The following is a 9312-nucleotide window of genomic DNA, read 5'->3' on the forward strand; positions in this document are numbered from 1 at the left end:
GAAATGTATTTCCGAAACAGCGGATATTTTGGTAAATTCACCAGAGGTGACCAAGAAAGTTAGGAGGTGGGTAAAGAAATTTCCTAAATTTTTATGTGAGTCTTATGGCACCCAGATTTTGAAACAAACTAACTCACGCCTTAACCAAGGGAAATTGAAACAAAACCGGTTACATTATACAAATTAAAAGAAAATAGTTTATATACCTTAATTCTCCTAATTTTGTTTTCATGATAATTATTCCTTAATTATGATAGATAACATATTCAAGATTTTCTTCCTTAAACAATAACAAACTTCATATAGATTGAAGATATGAACTCACCAAATCATTGTATAGCGATCCACTATTTACAATTGCATAGGGGTATTAGGTAGGAGTGGGAATAGGTCAGGCCGGCCTATGAGGGCCTATAGCCTAGCCTACTTAAGGTCAGGCCTATTTGATAAAAAGGTCAGGCTTGGGCTTTTTTAAAAGCCTATTTAATAAAATAGATTAGGTCTAGGCTATTAAAAAAGCCTATAAAGCCTTGTAGGTCGCCCTATATTTTCATATATATTAAAATTAGTCTAAATAGGTTGGCCTATATATGCATATATATTAGAAAATGTGTTAAATAAATAGGTCTATATATGCATATATATTAGAAAAAAATGCTTAATAGGTCAGTCTAAATGTTCATATATATGTGACTCATAAGGCTTCTTAAGTAATATGAATTAATTGGAAAGAGGCTTTTAAATAGGCTTTCAGGCTAGGCCAGGCTTTTAAAAAGGTCAGGCCAGGCAATGAGCCTATAGTAGGCCATAGGTCAGGCTCAGGCCTTGTAAATTTATCGTAGGCCAGGTCCAGGCCTTATAAAGCCTAGCCTATTTCCACCCCTAGTATTAAGGAACCTTTATTATTGTCCATGATATATATCATTTTGAAACTCCCTATTTGAATATCCAAAAAGAAATAATAAGTCTCAATGCCTACACAATTTTACCAAAATTATTAATAATAATTCAAAATCAATAATTATAACAATGAAAAATCAGTTACTTGTCTCTTACACTCTAGCATGGCTCCATCAATTCCAACATGGCGGAAACTCGGGCAACAACACCATGTGCAAGTTTGTTTAGATACATTAATGGGGTTTATCCTATTATTTAGGCCAGACAAATATTGGACAAAAAGAATATGTCAATATTAATAGCAGCAAACCATGTAAACAAAATCACACGAAAATGGGCATCATGCGTATCCCACAGGTTTCTGACGGCTTTGAACATAACGTAATAATATGGGAACCATATCTTTCATCCTACAAAAAAGAATCATAAGTATTAAAAAATAGTCAAACAAAAATCATTAATGTCCACAAACAATTCAGTTCATAGTCATATGGGAGCATGAGGATAAGCATGGAACTTGGTTACCTTCTTAGCTACACACTCACCGTGTCAAATCACTCGTATGTTTTGTCACCGGGAACTTTGTTAATATGTCTAAAAACATGATTCTAAATCAGGACTCTGCACCAGCAAATATAACTCTTACCAAAATGTATATAATATATTAACATTAAACATCAAGGCATGAAAATAACCAATTCAGAGTATATAAGAGTCTGAAACTCACTAGATTGATAAATGATTGAAATATCTTATGGAGAATACAATTCTTAGTTTCTATACTACAATTACTGAGTAAACATTACAAAAGATTAGTGATAATGATTCATAATTATCTCTGAAATATAGTTATTTTAGATATGTACCGACTTTTCTCTGAACCTCGCAACAGGTTGTTACCTAGCATGTTCACAGGGAGAGTTTACACTTTGCAGATTTGTTGCAACATAATGTTCGTTTTGAATTATCAAGAAGCAATTTGAAATTTGATCTCATGATGAGAGAATGAGCAGCGCGAGAACATGTCATAAACACCCACACGGCCACACTCCTAATCAAAATGGCCACATTATACTGTTACAAAAATCACCGGCTAATTAGAAGAAACACTCTATTAAAATACATTAAAATTCAAATTATATAATGTTTTTTGGGAGCCATGCAAATAATAATAAAACATTTAAATGATATGATATAGTCCTTTCTTAAAAGCATGGCCTGAAGCATATGCTTTCATAAGCTCACCTCCAGGTGAGGATAATACTTACTACCTTGAACCATAAAATAACATTGGATATACATGCATAGTACTACAGCTGTTAGATATCACATTATAGGATAACATAGTTTACAACAAAAGGATTCGGTAGAAGATCGAAGAATCCTCAAAGTGAATGGCAAATACTTGAAGAGGTATAAGTCTTGCCTTCAAGAAATTAAAATTATGACAGATTAATATAAAACCAGATTCATTCGAAGCCAAAATGGTACTGATAAAATAAACACGCCAAAATGGCTTTGTTTTCAATTTCTTACAACTTAGATCAAAAGCTAGCATAACATAGGCAAATTTGCCAAAATTTAAGATTGTGCGTTACAAAATGGAATTCACATTCAAAAAGTGACAAAATATTCTAAGATATTACAGACACCCTTCAAGCGTGAAATTCAGCGGGAAGAGAGGCTTTCATTTGAGCATACTGTGAAGCAGATACGACCAGGCGGCACTCGATCACACATTGTTGTTTCTTCAACTCTTCGATCTCGGTCTCCAATTGTTGGGCCTTCTCGATATGTTGAACTCCAGCTTGGATCTCCTTATCCAACTCTTGGCAACTGAGCTTGCAGATCTCGTCCTGACAATCTTTCAGATCCTTTATCTGTTTTCTCAATTCTTTGATTTGTTGCTCCAACGATGAAATATTACGCTCACAAGTGTTGTATTCTTTTTCATACTTCGATTGCTGATTCTCCAAAGCTTCAACCTTGGTGCTGGAAGCATTAGCAGCATTCCATGACGCAGTCTGGACATCCACTTTGGCATTATTCTTGGTGAAAGTGTCTTGTTTATGGAAGTGATCTGCTTGGAGGTGATAGATCAGGAATCCCACTTTTATCAGTACTTTTGACACTTCACCAGATACGCTTAAAATATCAACCTTCTTCAACAGCTCTTTAAGCCCAATACAGGCATTGGCATTATTATTCATAGCCTGAATTAAGTCAACACCAAACACTTTCTCTTTGATTTGACGAACGAGATTATTGCTGGCTTGCCCCAAAGATTTATCACCAGAAGTGTTTGAAGAAGTTACACCCTTCTCAGACGAACTTGTTCTCGCGCTCATCATCACTTTCAGGAACCCTGCAAGATTTTTAGCTTTCAGTTCAACAAGTTCATCTTGGGAGAAGCTTCAAGGAGTAGTAGTCGAAGTAGTCGTTGGGTGCGTAATTATCCCAAAGGTTTTTTTCGATTTATCTTCTTCTTCAGATTTGTTTGGAGCCTCAGTTTTGGGTTCATCCTCTTTCACTCCGTGCTCTTCTTCATCATTGTTGGATTGTTCATCACCTTCGTCTATATTTGACAAGTGTTGGTCTTCTTCCATGGCATCATCATGACCTTGATGGGGGATTTTTGGTGACGAATCATCCGTTGGTACTGATTCAATATTCTCCGGTTTCAAATTATTTTTTAAACCTTCATCACTCTCAGTATCTGAGTCTGTTGGTGGTTGTTGTTGAGGAATCGTTTGAGGTGTTGGTTCTTGGGAAGGAACTTCAAAGAAGTAGTTACTTATCTCACTATTCGATAATTTGAAGGATCCTTTAGTAGATAATTGAGGAATCAAATGAGAATGTGTACTTGAAGGATTGCTTTGTTTCAGGCCCAAAGTTGTAGTACCAGTGGTATCATCCTGCAAAATAAAACAATATGTGTAGTCAAAACAAGGCAGATCGAAGCCCATATAAAAGGAGAAAGCATCATGTTTGCCTTAAGATTTGTGTTTTTCAGGACTTGAGTTGCCACTTTTAGCAACTGATGCAATCCCAAGAGTTTTGAGGGGTTTCACATCCAAGATTTGTTGGGTGGCAGATGCCTCAGGCTTCGATGTAACGGAGGCCTTTGCATGCACATCGAAAGTCGAAGGTTTTGACTTCTTCTTATGAGCCAATTTTAATTGAGGAGGAGACAGACCTTCAAGATCGGAATTGAGTTGTATGCTTTCTTGCATAAATTTTCTTTTAATTGGAGTCACAGGAGGTTTTCTGGTTCCCTGAAAGCGAAAAGTATTAGCATTCAGACCTGTTAGACAAATATATACAAATAAGATTCGAATAAATATCACAGTCTTGGGTTTGCTGGTGTTTGTTTCTTTGTTGGATTTCTTCTCTTTGGACGAAGCAACAGTCTTTCGCGCAGCAGTAGCTTTGTCTTTGGTAGACTTCCTTCGCTCAACAGCTAAAAGAGAACAAATAGAAAAAGAAAATTCAGCAAAACAAGTTTAAGAGAAAATATTGAAATAATAGATCTAAAGGTTCTCCTGTTCCACACCTTCAGGTATCGGAGTTAGAACAAGAACGTGTTCGAGGACAATATGAAGATGTCCTTTGAAACTGTCCAAGGTATGCTTAGTCTGAACCACCAGTTCGGCGCATTTTTTAGATCCTTCGCGAAGGATTTTTACGTAATTCCCACAGACGAACCAGTCTGGAAATGGAGGAGTTAAAGCCACACCAAAGTCAGCACTTGGTAATCGAGGGAACCTTGGAGGATACATTTTGAAAGCCACTTCATAACGTTGCTCAAGTCGAACGTATGAAGGCAATTTCAAACTCTCCAATTTTTTGTTTAAAGTAAAAGCTGCTTCTCGAATGGTTCGACTAATATCATTGGGCCTGTAAGCAGTTTCAAAGTATTTCTGGAACGTTTGAATTTCCTTGATGTGCATCGAAGTACCTTTTCTGAAACGCTCTTGCGTAAAAGCAAAAGTTGTAGTTATTTGTAGGGAAAGAGTGGACACGTCGAAAATTTCTTTGTTGTAGTAAATTGACCACCACTCAGAGAATTCTTGAGTGCCGTAGAAAGAAGTCTTGAAGGAGATAGGTGTGAGGGAAGTAACGCCAATGTATCTGCGGTTTTTGACTCAAAACCCTCTTCAGTTGAGAACATGGTATGGAGGAATAAGTGGATTTTCTTCTCATATAAAGGTTTTGATTTTATCTGAATGAAACCAAACTGTCTGGAAACCAAGTTGGGTTGATAACTCAATATATCGTAATGGCTCTATGTGGTCCACGGCCTGTGGGACAGCATCTTGGGTGTCAAGAATTCTTCCCAGATAGCCATGGATTCAGCTTGTTGCTCTGGTAAAGTGGGAGGAAATTCTCTTGTGAACCATTATGGTCCAATAGGTCTTTCAGCAAAAGGAGCCATCGAAGGAGTAAAGTTGTAACGCTTGGCAAACATCATCATGTAAGATCTGAAAGCTTCAGGCAATTGTCCTCCTTCGTCTTGAGGAGTCAAGTATGCCAATCTCGTTCCTTCGGCCACTCTGTTCTTGATTGCCTCATCCTCTTCTTTAAACACACCTTTCTTGGGTAGCGCAGCTTCAAATGTGGCATTACACCACAACTGAAGTAACCAAAAGGGGCCAGCGAACAGTAAAATGGTCCCTACTTCGTGTGCTTTCAAGAAATCTAAAGACTCACCTAATGATTCATAGGGAAACCTGAGAATCATTTGGCTCAAACCAAGTTTTCGACCAGAGTTTATTTGGTTAGCCATAGCAAGGTGTCTCTTCGCCACCTGCAGAGATCTCGAGCAAAAAACACATCTTGACAGACAGAGAGCTAGAAAAGCAATATGCTCTTCGTCTGAAACTTCGTCACTATCTTTGTTGTGATGCTTGGTGGTGTAAATGGTGTAATTAGCTTTTCTTTCGCCAAACTTAATGGTATCTTCGTCTATATAATTAGGATCGAAGTCCTCTCCAGTTGGACGAAGTCTAGTAATGGCAACTACGTCGAAGAGTGTCGGTGTTACCATTCCACAGGGAAGATGGAAGGTATTGTGGGATGCATCTCAGAAATACCGAGACGCTACCAGCATAGGTTGGTTATACTCGATACCAGTTTTTGACAACTAGATCAGGTCATAAATTCCTAAATCTTTCCAAAATTGAGACTTCTTCGTCTCAACTTTCCTCAACCAGACGTAATAAGGTTCAGGGTCTTTCGCTAAAGGAATGGATCGAAATACCTTAAGGGTATTTGTCATGTATTATAATTGGATGGTTTCCTGAGCAACTAAAGCTTCCGTCGAAGACGTAGCTTGATTGTTACGACCGGCTTTAAATTTTAAGTATAAATAACTTAAATAACAGAGTCGCCACCTATGTTTTTATTTTATCCTAAGATAAGGGTAAACATGGGATAAAAACCTAATAAGAGTTTCTAGGTAAGTTGAGAAATTAGGGTCGAGGGAAGGTGTTAGGCACCCTTGACCCTTCCTTAAGGTTTTCTAAATGTTAGGGTAAGAGTTTTATGGCAAGGTTTATGGTCTATGAAAAATTGTGGTTAAAAGTAGGGCAGAGAATAAGATCTCAAACCTACGTACCTCCTTAATAGAGGATCAGAGTCAACGTGGCTCGTAGTTATTTGTTGGTGTTTTTTATGGGACTGTACGTTATTTTGTATGTTGAATGTGTTTTAGTGAGTATACGCAGTTCATAGTTTTTCGTAGTTCGTAGTTGTGATTAAAAGTTTTTGGTGTACAATCCCTATTTTTTGTATTTTTTGTATTTAAATAATTATGTTAATTGTATTTTAGTTTATTTAGAATAATTGTATTTTTGATTTAATTATATTTTGGATATTTGATCGGTACAACATAGAAAGTCGACCAATTCGAAGTCAAAATTGATAAAAATTTATCCGTTAAAGGGGAATTAAAATTGATAAAAATTTAGAGTTAGTAAATTAAATTTATGTACAATTAGGAACGTTTTAATCTAAGAGTTAAAGAAATGTCTTTAGATTTTTTTATGATTAAATAGAAAGAGTGTATTTCTTATATATTTTTTCTTAAATAAAATAAGCATATATTTTCTAGTTTTTCTAATACACGATTTTCAGCATGCTAAATAATTAATTTAAATCAAACTAAAACTCAAAAGCCCATGTATAATAGTGATCTATTAGAACTAAATAATAAGGACCAAATAGCACCGATTAAATCTAGAGAGAATCAAATTTCGATGTATGTCAGTATAATGCATTTTTCTCGATGACAAACTCTCTTCTCTTTTTTTTAGATCAGCATAACACTAGTACTTTGGAAATTCACATAATATCTACTAACTTTAACTTTGATAATGATAGTACTATATGTCAGAGAGTTTTATTTGAACTTTTTACAAAGACATCACCTTTTATATAAAAAAAGAAAAGAAAAGAATGTTCAAGAAACAAAAAGAAACTCTTTCTCTCCACATGACTCTCTCTTTCAATATTTCACAATCTCTTAAAATAACCAACAGACATTCATCAACAAGAAAAACAAGAAAAAAATAAAATAAAATTCTCACAGTGATTGCAGCAGAGATCGCGAGTGGGTCTAGCACCGCGACCGGAGTAGGCTTCGTCCAAGGCTGATCTCGTCGGAGGCGGACAAGTGCAGCAAGGTGCAGTCGGAGGCCGGAGTTTATGAATTCGTTGGAGTTTTCTTTTTGCGGCACGGATCCGATATGGTGGAGACACTTTCGGCGTTGGCACGGTGGCAGATCCTTTGGGATTGTTTCCGATTTCTATGACTGTTACGTGAGATTTTTTTGGTAGTATCAATGGCCTCCTCTTTGTGAATGTTTTGTATTGTATTTATATTGAAAAATCTAGGTTAATAAAAAAGGAAAAGAAATAGAATCAAAATCAAGTTTTTAATAAGAAAATTAAACCGAAAATAATTGTTTTGATTCTTACTAGAATTAGAAGAAATCAAATTAAAGTTTCTATGATTTAGACACTAAGTAAAAAAAACTACCATATATATTTTTTGTGATTTTTCGGGGTATTTTTTGAACAAAAATGTGAAAAAAGTAAAAATTGAATATCTCAAAAAATGTGTATTTTACAAATACGAAAATTAATAAAAATAATAGAAAAAAATATGTTTATTTTTTTATGAGATAATGATGAAAGAAAAATAACCAATAAAAAAATGTCAACAGTGAGGTTTGAACTCAAGACTTTTGATGCTATTATAGCTTTAAACATATTCCATTGTCAATTGTGCTATTCAATTTATTCAAAATAAGATTGCACTATAAATCATGTAATGTGTCAAGCAAAATTTATTTACCCCATGCTATACAAATAATTTAAAGTAACAGTTACATATTTTAAATAAAAAATACTGCTAAAATGTTAGTAAAATTAAATAAAAACTTATAAAACCAAAGTTAAAAATAATTTAAATGTTAGTATTATGGCGGGAAAATTTTGGGGTATGACATTGATCTTTGTGAATCTCTACAGTTTCAACAAATATGGGTTTCCCCTTGTCATCAACTTTGTTCTTACTAACAATAGGCCTAGACCTATGATAGCTAGGAAAAATCTCAGAAGTCACATTTGCATTAAGGTCAGGGATCGGACCCATGAATGCATGTGTTTCACCAGCAATGTCAAGTGGGATAATTACCTGGGAAGCATAAATCTTGCGTTTTTCTTCAAGGTAAGGGGGTTCTGGCACATATTCTTGATTCCCTACTTGCAGTGGTCTGGAGATTTTCATAATCGGTTGAGAAGCTTCATCAGGTTACAATTTCTTATACATTTGATCTGCAGAAGCCATTAGTGTTGAAGATTGCAAATGAAATGTGAGTTTCAGAATGGGGTTTGGAGAAGAAAATGATAAAAGAGTGTTGTTTGTTTGAGAGAGCAGAGGGAATGTGTTTTAAGAAGATGAAGACCATTATTTATAGAGGGATGAAAATGGCCTTTTGCAATTCTGAATTTTTGAAATATAAAGAAAGTGGGACACGCGTCTGATGGTGATTTGTTGCACAAGCGGTTATACAGTTTTAGACATCATTCCTACTTATTAGGAGTAATCAACATTCTGAATGTGCATGTCTTAATGAGAGGTTTTGGAAAAGTAGTCATGATTGTTATGGCGTCATAAGTTGAAGAGTTTTGAAAGGTTGATGAAGAATATTGAAAGGTTTATTGGTCGAAATCTAAAGCAACAAGAAATGCCCATTTCTGCATAAATTCGAAATAGACATTTATTGGGGGCAATTTGTTAGTTGAAGATTTCGACAGGCGAAAACATGATTTTTTAAGTATTATGCTTCCAAATAGAAGCATGAAGAGCTGCTTTTTGAGGCCATTCCGAGCTTCTTTATATAAGGA

General features: G+C 35.4%; 1 long non-coding RNA gene across 1 annotated transcript; it reads right to left on the reverse strand.

Moving 5' to 3' along the window:
* Positions 1–984: 984 nt before the first annotated feature.
* Positions 985–7914, reverse strand: LOC131646748 (uncharacterized). Its single transcript, XR_009297619.1, has 3 exons — positions 7488–7914; positions 1426–1521; positions 985–1310 (listed from the first exon to the last, which is right to left on the reverse strand). It is a non-coding gene; the product is annotated as an uncharacterized LOC131646748 (long non-coding RNA).
* Between the last annotated feature and the right edge of the window lie 1398 nt (positions 7915–9312).

This window comes from Vicia villosa, linkage group LG2 (assembly GCF_029867415.1).
Source record: "Vicia villosa cultivar HV-30 ecotype Madison, WI linkage group LG2, Vvil1.0, whole genome shotgun sequence".
Classification (NCBI taxonomy): Eukaryota; Viridiplantae; Streptophyta; class Magnoliopsida; order Fabales; family Fabaceae; genus Vicia; species Vicia villosa.